Genomic DNA, 18160 nt, shown 5'->3' with positions numbered 1-18160 from the left:
CTCACTAGCAACAGCAGCTGCGCACAAGGGTAGCAGTAAAGCTTTTTTTTATGTTGCCCAGGGTTGGGGTCCGGCAAGTCATCATCTTGGCGGCCAGAAACTGAATAGGCATAAGACATATCTGTGACTGGGCAATTGCACTCTGCAGTAAAGCAAGTTAAGTTTCAGCAGAACCCTGGTATACTGTCGGGAATAAATGCAAGGTTATGGGCTACACATAAATAGGCCTTTCCGTCAGCAGAGGAGTGAGTGAGCCATTCCTATGAGGGTGCGATTTGCCTTATTAGTGCTGAAGTGGAGGGGATGAAGCACTATTACGGACAACTACCAGAGCACAGTTGGTAGTCATAGTTGAGAGGGTACAGGGACATTACTTTATGTTTACCTATGTCCCCTGATCAAATAGGCTTGCATGTTACCAGTCTCTGCAGTTTAGCGAAGTGTCCTTAGGAATTATCAGCCAACTTTGAGTGCCGCTTTGTGGTGGCCAGCCGGCTGGCAGACCTTTCATAAGTGGAATTATTGCTCAGCTATGTCCAAGTAAGGGTTAGGAGGCCAGAAGCCAGACAGGGGATACAAGTTCACAGGCCTGTAGAGCGGCAGAACTGTTAGGGGCTTTTGGTTGCTGGTCAGCACAGCTGTCCAGAGTAGGAAAGGACATGTCCTTGCTTGATCTGAGGGAGGTCTTTGGATCAACATGCTGTAGGTAACTAGGTCTATAGTGGTGGGGGGCCCTGGGGTGATGTGACAGTGCCGTGGTGGAGTTACAGGGTGATCCAGAGGAGGTAAGGTACAGTAAGGGTACCATCCGCGGGAGCAGTGTAAGGGTGCGAAAGCCAAAATCCCCAGGGAGGTCCTCACGTTGGACCCTGGAGGAGCGACAGCGCCCCGTTAGTCCTTTGGGCAGTTGTGGACTTGAGCAACCGGGGGTTGCCTGCAACTCTCCGCCCCCCCTGAGCTGGGAGGGGCGTGAGTAAGGGGTGGACTGGTGGTCCACTGTTGGGAGGGGCTAGACCCTCCCCCAAATCGACAAACACTGGTTGGCGAGGGCCACCAGGTTTTATGGCTCATCAGGGGGGCAGGTGGCGAGGGGCTGCCTGCCCTGGGGTCGCTGTAAGATAACCCACCGTGTTGGCATATTTGTTATGCAAATAAACCTGCAGCAATTTTCTCCACTAAAAATGTGTTGTGTCTGATTATTTCTCTGAAGCATTGCTGTGGGAGGAATGGGGAGTGTTTCCGATATTGGCACTATGCAGGGCTGCCCCGGGCCCACACAGGGTGCCCTCCTAAGAGGGCGGCCCCACTTAGTGCCACAGGATGGCACACGACGAGTCAGCCTTCTAGTGTAGGCTGACGACACTTCCGGGCAGGAGAGGGTATTGGGAGAGGTACTTATACCTCTCCCGCCCTCTGAGCTCCCTCTTTCTCTGCTGCCCTGATGCTGTTTCCCTCCCCACCGCGTACCCAGCGTACAGGCACGGGGGGTGTGTTTCACTAACTATTATTTTGTGTTGCAGGTGGAGTTACAGGGTGATCCAAAGGCTGTAAGGTACAGTAAGGGTACCCTCTGCAGGAGCACAGTAAGGGTGCGAAAGCCAAAATACCCAGGGAGGTCCTCACATTGGACCCTGGAGGAGCGACGGCGCCCCGTTAGTCCTTTTTTTGCAGTTGTGGACCTGAGCAACCTTGAGGATCTGAGCAACCGGGGTTGCCTGCGACGGAGTAAGAGGTGGACTTACAGTCCGCCGGTCTGAGGGGCTAGACCCTCCCCCACATCGACAAACACCGGTTGGCGAGGGTCACCAGGTTTAATGGCTCATCCGGGGGGCAGGTGGCGAGGGGCTGCCTGCCCTGGGATCGCCCGTAAGATAACCCACCATGTTGGCATATTTGTTATGCAAATAAACCTGTAGCAATTTTCTCCACAAAAAATGTGTTGTGTCTGATTATTTCTCTGAAGCACTGCTGTGGGAGGGATGGGGAGAGTTGCCGATATTGGCACTATGCAATCGGTACCCTGCGGGGCCTCTTCTGTTCCCATGGATAAGACGTTTGGAAATAATTAATCCTTCTTATCTCTGCCTCCCCCTCGCGATAGCTGGAACATGTGACGTTATCGCCTTGGACGAGGCTTCTGGGGTCACACGCCCCTTCCCTCCTTCATGTGAGCTGGGAGGAGAGGAAACCCGCCCCCCCATGCAGACATGCAGTGTGGGGGAGGGGCGAGGGGTAGATGGCTAGCCCTGTTTATTTTAAGAAGACCGACCCCTGTCTCCACATTTCATCTTATATTGAGTTTTGGAATCTCCGAAGTTAAAAAGGAGCTTTGTATAGAATGCGTGCCAAGCCCTTTTTAAAAAAAATTACATTGTGGTCTGGATGGGTGAAGTTTTCATAAGAAGTTCTAAATTTGGTACAATTTCAGTGAAGTTCTTTTCCCTTTTGTTGCTCTTCACCCACTTTGAGGTTCGGGGTGAAATGATACATGTCTGTGATTGCTGTGCATCTTTGAGAGATGTCTGTCTTTAGCAGCCAAAGTCCATGTTTAAAGTATGCACTGCCTTATAGTCGACCATGTCTCGCTCATCCACTTATTCATCCATCACACTTCTAAGCGCTGCATCTCATAACATGATACCTGCATCTTGATGGCCACCCCGCCCGACATGGAGTACTTCCCACACAGGATCAAAACAAACTCACTTCCGACCACAATCCTACCACGTTTAGCGTGCTGCCATGCTAGCAAGCACTTCAGTGCCTCACGTAGGGGCTTTAAGCGCTATATAAATGTTGCAATATAATGTAATGCAATATAGCGGCCTTTGAGTTGGAACTTATAGTTATAGTTTACCACCCACTGGTCTTGATTAAGTGTTGGCATGTAAGGTAAACATATAGTTTATTAAGCAGGGACCATCCTGTGTTTATGTATCTGTGACGTGTAATAACGCCAGTGCCTCACGTCTAGGTGCAGAGCACAGGAGAGCAACAACAGTCAACCTTAGAAGACAAGAGAGGGATTATGGAAGACTAAGCAATTTTACCTCTTTTGTTTTAGTCCCAAATTTGGCGCACACGCTCAATATCCTGGAGTGTGACTAAAAAAATGTAGTTTGTCATCACCCTTTGCTTTAACATCACTACTTTTCTCTCACCCTACCTCACCCCTGTTTCCTTACTCTGCTTCCCTCACTTATTCTTATCCTCTATGTTTACTTCTCTTTTCCTTACTTTCCTACCACATTAAACTTCTTTTAGTCTCCCTGCTCACCTACACTCCCTCACTTACTTTTTTTTCTGGTTCTCTCAATCCCTTTCTGTCACTCCTTCCTTTACTCTGTCTGTCCTTTCCCTCTATTACTTCCCATGTCTTTCCTTTTCTCAGTTACTTCCTCTTACTTTTCTCTGTCTTACTATCTATTACACAGTCCCTCTGCGTTCCTCCCTCAAGGTCTGTTTTTCTTAACACCACTCTCTCTGTCCCTTTTCTTCATGCTCACTCCTTCATAATTTCTTTTCTTTTTTTTTTGGGTGCGCTACCGGGACGCGCCCTGGTACGCGCACCGGGGCGCGCTGGAATACTGCGCTCACCGGTGTGCGTCCCGGTACGCCCACTGGGAGCGCTCCAGGGCAAAAAAATAAAAAAAACACAAAATATGAATATACCTAAAAAAGTAGTATTACATAAATATACAATATAGGATTCATTATTTTAAAAAATATTACATGTCATAGCTATGGTGTCATCAGTGATGTCATGAGTGATGTCACTGACCATGTCATGAGTGATGTAATATGTGACGTTATCAGCAGTGCATTGCAGGCGCGCAAGTTATAGTGAGTCCAACTAACTATAACGTGGAATTTCAATGGCTTTATGTCAGTAAAATTTCCAGCTAATTATAACTGGTGTGAAACCTATGTTTTTTTCAGTGAATTTAATAGGTTTTTTAAATGCTAATTCCTAACTATTAACTGGGTGAAATCTATGGTTTTTTCATTGAATATATATATATATTGAGTATATATATATATATATCAACACCACCTCGTACTTCAAAGTACAGTTGCACTCCTGTCAATGATCTCCGCCACACGATAAAGAGGTTTTAGGAAGACTTTATTCCATATTCAGCCAAACTTTTGGACAAAGAAACCCAACGCGTTTCGGCGACACACTCGCCTTGGTCACGTGACCAAGGCGATTTGACAGGGTTACCTTGAGCCCTGATTTCCTGCACCGACCCGCAGAGTGTCCGGGTAACCAGGCAAGGAAAGTGAAACAGAAATATATATATTGCTTCGAAACGCGTTGGGAAAGAAAGTGATTGGAAATGTCAGCATCTGTGTGAAATAAAAGGTTTGGTGAAACCGTCTCCTGTGGGGTAGCGTCCTTGAAGCTTTGGGCTTTTTTGGGAACATGTTATAACACGGCAGCCTAACCGTGTGAGGATTGCACCATCTGCATAAACAGTAACACAGACCTGCGTGTTTGGGCACAATCCCGAGCTAAACGGCAGCACAGAGGACTTCGTTTTTTAAACAGATGCTGAATTTCTGAAACCCACTGGAGGGTTTAATTAACATTTTAAAATGGAGGCGTGAAAGTACCTGCCAAAATTACGGACCTCACTGGTAAGGAATTAATTAGACACTACAACTCCCGACATGCTGCTCACCTGGGAGCACTTGTAAATAGCGCAAAATCCGAGTTGTGTGCTTTCCGGTTTTGCCAGTCTTCCTCCCCATGATGAAGGAGCACGTTTGCTTCGAAACGCGTTGGGAAAGAAAGTGATTGGAAATGTCAGCATCTGTGTGAAATAAAAGGTTTGGTGAAACCGTCTCCTGTGGAGTAGCGTCCTTGAAGCTTTGGGCTTTTTTGGGAACATATATATATATATATATATATATATATATATATATATATATATATATATATATATATATATATATATATATATATATATATATTCCAACACTAGATTGCCTGTGATGAAGAAACCACCAAACTGGTCTGGAATAGCCACATCATTTATCCGTTACAGGTAGCACGCAGGAGCACACGCAGGTATTCACTCAAATCGTCCAGCAAAGCCTGACGCGTTTCGTGTTCGGTAAACACTTCCTCAAAGGCGCTGAGTGCAGGGTACAGTTGAGGCGGTTTAAGCAGCACCACTTAAGTATTGTCCGACCACCTCCACAGTGGGCGTGGCCTTCGCAAGGCCCAATGGTCTCTGTAGTGCTGGGTCCTTCTTGAGTAAGAGCCGTAGCTGTGCCTAGCAGTTCCAAGTTAATAAAACCCCAGTGGGTTGTGAAATTCTTGCAAGTGCTCCCGTCGCTGTTGTCATCCTGTAACAAGTGGGACCAGTTCCCATAACGGCGGTGTCCTGTGGCGTCGTCGCTGGGGTGCAGAGCACCGGGGTTTTCAACGCGGCTCAGGCAAGCCGCTCTACATTCCAACACTAGATTGCCTGTGAGGAAGAAACCACCAAACTGGTCTGGAATAGTCACATCATTTATTCGTTACAGGTAGCACGCAGGAGCACACGCAGGTATTCCATCAAATTGTCCAGCAAAGCCTGACGCGTTTCGTGTTCGGTAAACAATTCCTCAAAGGCGCTGAGTGCAGGGTACAGCTGAGGCAGTTTAGGCAGCACCACTTAAGTATTGTCCGACCACCTCCTCAGTGGGCGTAGCCTTCGCAAGGCCCGATGGTCTCTGTAGTGCTGGGTCCTTCTTCAGTAAGAGCCGTAGCTGTGCCTAGCAGTTCCAAGTTAATAAAACCCCAGTGGGTTGTGAAATTCGTGCAAGAGCTCCCATCGCTGTTGTCATCCTGTAACAAGTGAGACCAGTTCCCATAACGGCGGCGTCCTGTGGCGTCGTCGCTGGGGTGCAGAGCACCGGGGTTTTCAAAGCGGCTCAGGCAAGCCGCTCTACATTCCAACACTTGATTGCCTGTGATGAGGAAACCACCAAACTGCTCTGGAATAGCCACATCATTTATTTGTTACAGGTAGCACGCAGGAGCACATGCAGGTATTCACTCAAATCGTCCAGCAAAGCCTGACGCGTTTCGTGTTCGGTAAACACTTCCTCCAAGGCGCTGAGTGCAGGGTACAGTTGAGGCGGTTTAAGCAGCACCGCCTAAGTATTGTCCGACCACCTCCCCAGTGGGCGTGGCCTTCACAAGGCCTGATGGTCTCTGTAGTGCTGGGTCCTTCTTGAGTAAGAGCTGTAGCTGTGCCTAGCAGTTCCAATTAATAAAACCCCAGTGGGTTGTGAAATTCTTGCAAGAGCTCCCATCGCTGTTGTCATCCTGTAACAAGTGGGACCAGTTCCCATAACGGCGGCGTCCTGCTGCGTCGTCGCTGGGGTGCAGAGCACCGGGGTTTTCAACACGGCTCAGGCAAGCCGCTCTACATTCCAACACTAGATTGCCTGTGATGAAGAAACCACCAAACTGGTCTGGAATAGCCACATCATTTATTCATTACAGGCAGCACGCAGGAGCACACGCAGGTATTCACTCAAATCATCCAGCAAAGCCTGACGCGTTTCGTGTTCGGTAAACACTTCCTCAAAGGCGCTGAGTGCAGGGTACAGTTGAGGCGGTTTAAGCAGCACCACTTAAGTATTGTCCGACCACCTCCCCAGTGGGTGTGGCCTTCGCAAGGCCCGATGGTCTCTGTAGTGCTCGGTCCTTCTTGAGTAAGAGCCGTAACTATTCCTAGCAGTTCCAAGTTAATAAAACCCCAGTGGGTTGTGAAATTCTTGCAAGAACTCCAGTCGCTGTTGTCATCCTGTAACAAGTGGGACTAGTTCCCATAACGGCGGCGTCCTGTGGCGTCGTCGCTGGGGTGCAGAGCACCGGGGTTTTCAACGCGGCTCAGGCAAGCCGCTCTACATTCCAACACTAGATTGCCTGTGAGGAAGAAACAACCAAACTGGTCTGGAATAGTCACATCATTTATTCGTTACAGGTAGCACGCAGGATGAGGAAGAAACAACCAAACTGGTCTGGAATAGTCACATCATTTATTCGTTACAGGTAGCACGCAGGAGCACACGCAGGTATTCCATCAAATTGTCCAGCAAAGCCTGACGCGTTTCGTGTTCGGTAAACAATTCCTCAAAGGCGCTGAGTGCAGGGTACAGTTGAGGCAGTTTAAGCAGCACCACTTAAGTATTGTCCGACCACCTCCTCAGTGGGCGTAGCCTTCGCAAGGCCCGATGGTCTCTGTAGTGCTGGGTCCTTCTTCAGTAAGAGCCGTAGCTGTGCCTAGCAGTTCCAAGTTAATAAAACCCCAGTGGGTTGTGAAATTCGTGCAAGAGCTCCCATCGCTGTTGTCATCCTGTAACAAGTGAGACCAGTTACCATAACGGCGGCGTCCTGTGGCGTCGTCGCTGGGGTGCAGAGCACCGGGGTTTTCAAAGCGGCTCAGGCAAGCCGCTCTACATTCCAACACTTGATTGCCTGTGATGAAGAAACCACCAAACTGGTCTGGAATAGCCACATCATTTATTTGTTACAGGTAGCACGCAGGAGCACATGCAGGTATTCACTCAAATCGTCCAGCAAAGCCTGACGCGTTTCGTGTTCGGTAAACACTTCCTCCAAGGCGCTGAGTGCAGGGTACAGTTGAGGCGGTTTAAGCAGCACCACCTAAGTATTGTCCGACCACCTCCCCAGTGGGCGTGGCCTTCCCAAGGCCTGATGGTCTCTGTAGTGCTGGGTCCTTCTTGAGTAAGAGCTGTAGCTGTGCCTAGCAGTTCCAATTAATAAAACCCCAGTGGGTTGTGAAATTCTTGCAAGAGCTCCCATCGCTGTTGTCATCCTGTAACAAGTGGGACCAGTTCCCATAACGGCGGCGTCCTGTTGCGTCGTCGCTGGGGTGCAGAGCACCGGGGTTTTCAACACGGCTCAGGCAAGCCGCTCTACATTCCAACACTAGATTGCCTGTGATGAAGAAACCACCAAACTGGTCTGGAATAGCCACATCATTTATTCATTACAGGCAGCACGCAGGAGCACACGCAGGTATTCACTCAAATCATCCAGCAAAGCCTGACACGTTTCGTGTTCGGTAAACACTTCCTCAAAGGCGCTGAGTGCAGGGTACAGTTGAGGCGGTTTAAGCAGCACCACTTAAGTATTGTCCGACCACCTCCCCAGTGGGTGTGGCCTTCGCAAGGCCCGATGGTCTCTGTAGTGCTCGGTCCTTCTTGAGTAAGAGCCGTAACTATTCCTAGCAGTTCCAAGTTAATAAAACCCCAGTGGGTTGTGAAATTCTTGCAAGAGCTCCCGTCGCTGTTGTCATCCTGTAACAAGTGGGACCAGTTCCCATAACGGTGGCGTCCTGTGGCGTCGTCGCTGGGGTGCAGAGCACCGGGGTTTTCAACGCGGCTTAGGCAAGCCGCTCTACATTCAAACACTAGATTGCCTGTGATGAAGAAACCACCAAACTGGTCTGGAATAGCCACATCATTTATTTGTTACAGGTAGCATGAAGGAGCACACGCAGGTATTCACTCAAATCGTCCAGCAAAGCCTGACGCGTTTCGTGTTCGGTAAACACTTCCTCAAAGGCGCTGAGTGCAGGGTACAGTTGAGGCGGTTTAAGCAGCACCACTTAAGTATTGTCCGACCACCTCCCAAGTGGGCGTGGCCTTCGCAAGGCCCGATGGTCTCTGTAGTGCTGGGTCCTTCTTGAGTAAGAGCCGTAGCTGTGCCTAGCAGTTCCAAGTTAATAAAACTCCAGTGGGTTGTGAAATTCTTGCAAGAGCTCCCGTAACTGTTGTCATCCTGTAACAAGTGGGACCAGTTCCCATAATGGCGGCGTCCTGTGGCGTCGTCGCTGGGGTGCAGAGCACCGGGGTTTTCAACGCGGCTTAGGCAAGCCGCTCTCCATTTCAACACTAGATTGCCTGTGATGAAGAAACCACCAAACTGGTCCGGAATAGCAACATCATTTATTTGTTACAGGTAGCACGCAGGAGCACACACAGGTATTCACTCAAATCATCCAGCAAAGCCTGATGCGCTTCGTGTTCGGTAAACACTTCCTCAAAGGCGCTGAGTGCAGGGTCCAGTTGAGGCGGTTTAACAGCACCACTTAAGTATTGTCCGGCCACCTCCCCAGTGGGCGTGGCCTTCGCAAGGCCCGATGGTCTCTGTAGTGCTGGGTCCTTCTTGAGTAAGAGCCGTAGCTGTGCCTAGCAGTTCCAAGATAATAAAACCCCAGTGGGTTGTGAAATTCTTGCAAGAGCTCCCGTCGCTGTTGTCATCCTGCAACAAGTGGGACCAGTTCCCATAACGGCGGCGTCCTGTGGCGTCGTCGCTGGGGTGCAGAGCACCGGGGTTTTCAACGCGGCTCAGGCAAGCCGCTCTACATTCCAACACTAGATTGCCTGTGATGAAGAAACCACCAAACTGATTTTGGAAAAGGGGGTGGTGATGGACAGAGTTTCTGAATGATGCAGAATACTCTCACCCTGTCAATAGATCAGGGCTAGATCCATCACCGTTTTTTAGCTCACTGCACCATCCCAGCTCAGAACCTGGCTACATGCAAATTAGTCTGTTCCTGTCCCAGTGCATCATGGGAACAGGGCAAACCAATCTACACAAACCAATTCTTATACTGGGAAGGAAACAAGCTTCCGGAGACCGGTTTCTGGCATTTAAGCCGTCGTCGGCCCGGCTTGCTTGAATCCTGATGGTGCAATAAGCAAGGGACTCACGTCTGAGTATACCCTCTCACACATAGTGTGGACAAAATCGATTTTGGAAAAGGGGGTGGTGATGGACAGAGTTTCTGAATGATGCAGAATACTCTCACCCTGTCAAGAGATCAGGGCTAGATCCATCACCGTTTTTTAGCTCACTGCACCATCCCAGCTCAGAACCTCGCTACATGCAATTTAGTCTGTTCCTGTCCCAGTGCATGATGGGAACAGGGCAAACCAAACTACACAAGCCAATTCTTATACTGGGAAGGAAACAAGCTTCCGGGGACCGGTTTCTGGCATTTCAGCCGTCGTCGGCCCGGCTTGCTTGAATCCTGATGGTGCAATGAGCAAGGGACTCACGTCTGAGTATACCCTCCCACACATAGTGTGGACAAAATCGATTTTGGAAAAGGTGGTGGTGATTGACAGAGTTTCTGAATGATGCAGAATACTCTCACCCTGTCAAGAGATCAGGGCTAGATCCATCACCGTTTTTTAGCTCACTGCACCATCCCAGCTCAGAACCTGGCTACATGCAAATTAGTCTGTTCCTGTCCCAGTGCATGATGGGAACAGGGCAAACCAAACTACACAAGCCAATTCTTATACTGGGATGGAAATAAGCTTCCGGGGACCGGTTTCTGGCATTTCAGCCGTCGTCGGCCCGGCTTGCTTGAATCCTGATGGTGCAATGAGCAAGGGACTCACGTCTGAGTATACCCTCCCACACATAGTGTGGACAAAATCGATTTTGGAAAAGGGGGTGGTGATGGACAGAGTTTCTGAATGATGCAGAATACTCTCACCCTGTCAAGAGATCAGGGCTAGATCCATCACCGTTTTTTAGCTCACTGCACCATCCCAGCTCAGAACCTGGCTACATGCAAATTACTCTGTTCCTGTCCCAGTGTTTTGTCCACACTATGTGTGTGAGGGTATACTCAGACGTGAGTCCCTTGCTCATTGCACCATCAGGATTCAAGCAAGCCGGGCCGACGATGGCGGGAAATGCCAGAAACCGGTCCCCGGAAGCGTGTTTCTTTCCCAGGATAAGAATTGGCTTAGTAGTTTGGTTTGCCCTGTTCCCATCATGCACTGGGACAGGAACAGACTAATTTGCATGTAGCCAGGTTCTGAGCTGGGATGGTGCAGTGAGCTAAATAATGGTGATGGATCAAGCCCTGATCTCTTGACTGGGTAGGAGTATTCTGCATCATTCAGAAACTCTGTACATCAACACCCCCTTTTCCAATATCGATTTTGGCCACACTATGTGTGGGAGGGTATACTCAGACGTGAGTCCCTTGCTCATTGCACCATCAGGATTCAAGCAAGCCGGGCCGACGACGGCTGAAATGCCAGAAACCGGTCCCTGGAAGCTTGTTTCCTTCCCAGTATAAGAATTGGCTTGGTAGTTTAGTTTGCCCTGTTCCCATCATGCACTGGGACAGGAACAGACTAATTTGCATGTAGCCAGGTTCTGAGCAGGGATGGTGCAGTGAGCTAAAAAACGGTGATGGATCAAGCCCTGATCTCTTGACTGGGTAGGAGTATTCTGCATCATTTAGAAACTCTGTCCATCACCACCCCCTTTTTCAAAATCGAAACCACCAGACTGGTCTGGAATAGCCACATCATTTATTTGTTACAGGTAGCACGCAGGAGCAAGAATTTCACAACCCACTGGGGTTTTATTAACTTGGAACTGCTAGGCACAGCTACGGCTCTTACTCAAGAAGGACCCAGCACTACAGAGACCATTGGGCCTTGCGAAGGCCACGCCCACTGTGGAGGTGGTCGGACAATACTTAAGTGGTGCTGCTTAAACCGCCTCAACTGTACCCTGCACTCAGCGCCTTTGACGAAGTGTTTACCGAACACGAAACGCGTCAGGCTTTGCTGGACGATTTGAGTGAATACCTACGTGTGCTCCTGCGTGCTACCTGTAACGAATAAATGATGTGGCTATTCCAGACCAGTTTGGTGGTTTCTTCATCACAGGCAATCTAGTGTTGGAATGTAGAGCGGCTTGCCTGAGCTGTGTTGAAAACCCCGGTGCTCTGCACTCCAGCGACGACGCCACAGGTCTCCGCCGTTATGGGAACTGGTCCCACTTGTTACAGGATGACAACAGCGACGGGAGCCCTTGCAAGAATTTCACAACCCACTGGGGTTTTATTAACTTGGAACTGCTAGGCACAGCTACGGCTCTTACTCAAGAAGGACCCAGCACTACAGAGACCATCGGGCCTTGCAAAGGCCACGCCCACTGGGGAGGTGGTCGTACAATACTTAAGTGGTGCTGCTTAAACCGCCTCAACTGTACCCTGCACTCAGCGCCTTTGAGGAAGTGTTTACCGAACACGAAACGCGTCAGGCTTTGCTGGACGATTTGAGTGAATACCTGCGTGTGCTCCTGCGTGCTACCTGTAACGAATAAATGATGTGGCTATTCCAGACCAGTTTGGTGGTTTCTTCATCACAGGCAATCTAGTGTTGGAATATATATATATATATATATATATATATATATATATATATATATATATATATATATATATATATATATATATAATTCAGTAGAAAAAAACTAAAGTTATAGAGATGTTATAGTTAGGTGAAAATGAAAATGAAAGCTTCCCTGTTACGTTTTTCAGTGAATTTCTAAGATTTTTTTTAATGTAAAATAAGGAGCCGATTACGATGTGGATCAGACAGACACCGACGTGATTTCCGTGTCGGTCCCACTGATAACTACAACTGCTGTCAGACTGCCGCATTAGGATGCGGTCGGTCAGACAACATTGCTCCAGGGACCAACGAACAGCTTCCGACGGGCCCATCAGGTGATGAGTCAGATTGCATTCCCTGCTTCTCAGGCTTATCCATGGGGATTACGAGTCTTATTTATTTATTTATTTTAGAACTTTTCTATAGCGCTGGCCAGACCCGAGGGTATTGGAGCGCTTTACAGCTATGGGTCCTGCCAAAGGGTGAAGGGATATTTACAGACATGCCTCTTAGCATTGAGGCTTGTGCTGCGGTCCTTTTCTGGGCTGCAGCACAAATCTCAATCCTAAGAGGCATGTTTCCAACCCCTGCATTGGGGTCGGATTGTAAATTGGTGGGCGGGACTGCTGACTACTTGTCCTCCAGTCTAGTTCCTGCAATGATGGCGGCCGGAAGCTCGTCCGAATGCCATCATAATCAGCCCCTAAGATGTTATTGTCATACCTAACGTTAGCACCACTTTAATCTGTGGTTTTGCCAGCAAGTTTCAGAGATTTTTTTTAACATAAAGTAACAATACAAAGGCTGTTATTTTATTTAAAGCAGACCTACTGGCTTCATTAAAGTGTCAGAAGTTCAAAAAAGAATAAATCACCATGAAAATGTATCAATAACTTTAATCCAATGTATACCCATTTAAGGAGCAGCACTGCCACCGATGAGGAGCATACAGTATTTGCAGGTCTGGAAAAAAGCATGCTGCAGGTACAACCCCTGCAACAGAAATCATTGCGCTCCATTAATAGGCAGCTGAGCACACTCTACAGGAATCAGCGCTAAGTGGGGAAGGGCATTATGGCCATGGCAGGTGCCATACGTGACCTCTGTGACACCCTGAATCAAAACCAAGACACCAGGGACAGGGCTGCCCAACGTGCCAACGCACGGCTGCATAACTACACAAAGGCAGGGAAATGCCTGTACACCACCACCAGCAACTTGACCCATCGCAGCATTACCATGCAGGTGGAAATGCCACACTGCTGCTGGAGAACCGGTCCTTATGGGCCTGGCGGCGCAGGGCACGACTTAAATCCCCGGGTTCACCTGCCTTGTCGAACAGAGACACAAGACACTCTGTTGAGCGTGGAAAACAGGTTTATTAGCTGCAGCCAAGCACAGTTATCCCAGAAGTTACACACAAGGTGGGTTCTGAGGAGACTGCCACTTCAATCCGTGGCGCACAATCTTTTATAGGAAACACATTTACAGAATTCACTCCTTAGACATACAAAACGGACCAATGAGAAAAGTTGGAAAACAAGCTATCAAGTATCCCAAATACGCCCCTTTCTCAGACCCCGTGTGTTACCCCTCCTAACAATTTAATCAGTAACGGTTAGAACAATCCAATTTACAGGTGGCAGGACGTATTTGTGTGCCTCAAAGGATAGCTGTGTAACAAGAGAATACAAGGAAAGAATAGTGAAGGCCAGTCAGAAAAGATAATGTGAGGAAAGAATAGGAGACGGCAAATAGTCAGTCAAGATGGGGATCAGTCAACCCAGACATGGATTAACGAACTCGGCCAGACCCTGACATCGGTTTCATAAACAAGGCCAATAGAGTTATTCTTTAACTGAAAGGACACGCAGCAGCTGGTTAAAGCAAAAACACTCCGTTCGCCGTGCAACAGAAAATGGTGACGAGACACAAAATAGCGGCTAGATACGGAACGAAGTCAGAAATCAAAGAACCTCACTGCCAGGACATTACAAGAGTGCTGGAATAGGTCACCAGTGCAGTGGAGCAAATACAGACCTCTAACTCAGGTGGCACCACACTCATGATCTCTGTGTAGAGTGAGAAGACGTCAAGTAGGAGTAGCAACACACCTACATTGCCTGAAGCAAGAAGGTGCAGTGGCATACAGGGTGTAGTACCTAGGCACCCAACAGAGGGCATTTAGCCTGGAGACTGACCAGCACCATTCCGTCACCAGAGGAGGTGAACTGTACAGTGATACATTTGTGTCAATGGGTGATGCAACCCAGCAATACAGATTGAACACTTTCTTGGGAAGTACCTGCACATTATTGTGGCTCATTGTCATCATTCCTCAGCTAGAAGTAGTTTTGTTTGATTTCAGTCCATCTCTGATGTCGGCAGCTGCCCCAACTGCCAGGGGGAGGTGGGCAATCGTCATCCGATGTTTCTGTATTGGTCACATCAATTGTGGGGCCTTTCCTCATAGCCATGTTATTGAGCATTGCGCAGTTTGCTGCAATTTGACAGCATGCCTCATAGCTGTATTGTAGTGCTCCTCCACTTTTATGCACGCTCTATGACACAGCGCATAGATCTGTGTGCCCTGTTGTATCTCCTCTCCCTTGCATTGGCTGGATCCAGGTACTGCATCAGGATGAAGTTCTGCACTGCATAGGCACTGTCACCTACAGAGATAGAATCAATAGGTAAGTCAATGTACCCCCCTCAGGAGATGTAGTGGATGGATGGATGTGTGTCATGCATTTACCTATCAGGTATCCCTCTCCAACTCTCCAGCACTAAGACGTCTGTGTATCCCACTATGTCTAAAGATGAAAGAGTCATGTGTACTGCCAGCGTATTTGGTACAATGTCATTGATGATATACTTAACATTGCACACAATCTGTACATTCAGGGAATGGTAGCATTTACGGTTTCTGTAGACATATTCAGTTGCTGCTAGGGGTGTGATGGCCACTTGGGTCCCATCAATGCAGCCAATGACGTGGGGGAAATGTGCAATCTGGTAGATGTCAAGTTTAGTTTGCTGTAATGCCTTTTGGGTGCTGGGGAAGTATATGTGATGTGATAGCCTCTGTAGCATTGCATCTAGAAAGCCATGGAAAAAGCACGAGAGAGCACTCTGTGACACTCCGCCAACCGCTTCTATGACCCCTTGAAAAGTCTCTGAGGCCAGGAGGCGCAGTGAGCACAGGACCTGCACATAAGTGGGAATTGTTTGGATCCTGCGTGTTGGGTGTTCCAAGTAGGGTTTCAGCTCCTCAATCAAGTCCAAGATGGTCTGTGGGTGCAGCCTGTACTTGTCATGGAGCTCCTCTTCAGACGGGTGGAACAGAGTTATGCGCAGCCTGAAGATACATTCCTGTCTCAATCTCCTCTGCTCAAATGCCCGAATACGCAGCCTCCTGGCTCTCACATATAGTGCTGCCATTGTGGAAGGTTCAGTTACATTGTGGGCTGGTTTAAGTACCTTGCACCTGGTTACCACCTGCATGCACTTGGTGGTAATTGCGATTTCTTAATTTGCGAATTTAACAAAAACTCAATTTGTGATTTTTTCATACATTTCCTTGTGATTTCTTAACTTGCAATTTCCTTTTTGCGATTTTTGCAAACTGAGAAAATCACAAATTAGGAATTTGCTAGGATATTCACAGATTTTTCTTTTTCGCAAGTTAAGAAATCGCTATTTTTGCGATTTCTTATTTTGCGATGCGATTGTGTCTCATACATCTCAAATTGCGTTTTTTTAATCACAAATGCTTTTTTTTTGCGATTCGCAGTGTTTGCGATGAAAAATGTGTTTCATACATATGCCCCTTAGTGTCCCAAGTAGGGCGTAGAGCTTGCTATGGATTAAAATGCCCAGACTCTTGACCTCCGGTTTAGGGTTTGGAGGAGTGCCGAGAAAATCTGGCCAATTCAACTCCATTCACCTGGGAGGATTATCTCCCACTACTAACATTTCTGTATTTTCCCCATTTAATTAGAAACTGCTTGCAGACATCCAGTCCACTACATGCTTAAAGCAGTTATTGAGATGGTTTGACTTCTTTTCTAATTGGGGACAGAGGGAGGTTTCAAGCCCTTTAGCGTTGTTCCAGTGATGCCTGCTTCTTGTAACCTTTGACCCAATACAGGATGAGAGACAATATCAAAGGCTGCTCTCAACTCTTGTAGAAATAAGGCTGCTGAGCTGCCTTGACCCAAGATAGCTGTAAGCTCCGTAGCTGCAAGAAAAGCAGTTTCTATTTACTTCCTAGTCTAAATCCGTTCTGCGAAGGAAGTAAAATACAATTTGCCACAGAGACATTTGGGCATATTCTCAAGGACTTATCGCCAAGTTTTTGGCACATCAGCGCAGCCAAATTCACGATAAATGTATCGCCCCATTCATAAGCTGGTGCTAACAGCCCCTGCGTTAGCAGCTGCAAGAAACAGCACCACAGATGAGCCCCGCAACTATCTCTAATGAGTTGCAGAGTAGGCGTTCCCGAGCAAAAAACTGCGACAACACCACTCCGCAACTTTGTCAACGGCCAACCAGATCGGCGATAGGATCACAAAACAGGAGAGAAGGCGCATTAGCAGCAGGAAACTAACACCTACTCTGACCTAGTGTAAAGTCAGACCACAACCTGCACCAGAAAAGGGAGCCCAGCCCAGAGCCACACCTGAAGAACAAAAGATGCCATGGAGCCACAGAACATGCAGCTCGGAGCCCCAAGAGGGCCACAACACCCACTGCTACCACCCCCCTGGACCCTCACCGCCTTCTGACCAACACCCAGGCAGCGCAGATAAAGTCAGCAATCCTCCCAAAAAGCACCAACCTCACAGACCCAACACCAGAGAATGTCATAGGCCACCACAGGCACAAAAGATCAACCCACCTCTGCATCCTGACCACCATTGCACACAGGCTGTCGGTACCAACACAGCGGACAACCAACATTGGAGTGGAGTGGTGTGGCTCACTGGTTAGAGGCGGCAGACCCGAAAGCAGAGAACGGCCCGGGACCAGGGTTCAATTCCCGACACCGCAGGGTTGTGGACCAGGGTCAGCCGACTCGATAATTCTCGCCTCGGTGCCTACTCTAACCAGGGATCACACTCGGCACTCTGGGCATTAGCTTGCCTCATCTCTACAACGGCCCCCCATATTCGCCGGGGATGCCTGGTTTCACCTTGGAGATACCCAGTAGGGACCATCTCACAGGGATAGCCAGGACGGGTTCCCCAGCGGTGTACAGTGCCACAACGCCTCAGGGCAGCAGTGCGCTTTACAAGAACACATACATTACATTACATTACATTACATTGCACCTCAGACCAAGCTGCTGGCTGTGATGCACCTGTTGGCCACTGGTATCCTCCAACCAATATCCCCACAAGTCGGAGGAGTGACATAGCCAGGCCAATCCAAGTCTGTCACAACATTCATGGATGACACCATCAGCTTGGTACCCCACCATCTAAACCTCCCCCACACTGGGCAGTGACAGCTGAGACCAAGCAAGGCATAAACACCACAGCTGTCTTCCCACATGTTTCAGGGTGTAATTGACTGCACACATGTCCTACTTGTTGCCCCTGGCAAAACTGCACACAATAAGAACAACAGAAAGCACACGTATACCATCAATGTCCAGGCAATATTGGACAAAAAAGGAATCCCCGCCAACCTCCCAGGCCAGCGGACAAAGGCGGGGCGGTGGTATTGTGGTCTAAAGAATTATATAAAGCTGAAGGCAGGAGCCATGTTTACAATCCAAATTGGTATCACCGTATAACACAGGATCCCACTGCGGAGATCACTCATGAAATATCAGGGATGGTGAAGGAGGCGAAGGAGATTGGAATACTCGGTCCAAAGGAAGCGGAATTCCTGGTCACACGATTCC

The sequence above is a fragment of the Lissotriton vulgaris genome, chromosome 3_1, assembly GCF_964263255.1.
Source record: "Lissotriton vulgaris chromosome 3_1, aLisVul1.2, whole genome shotgun sequence".
Lineage (NCBI taxonomy): Eukaryota > Metazoa > Chordata > Amphibia > Caudata > Salamandridae > Lissotriton > Lissotriton vulgaris.
Note: the sequence above shows the minus strand (reverse complement) of the source record.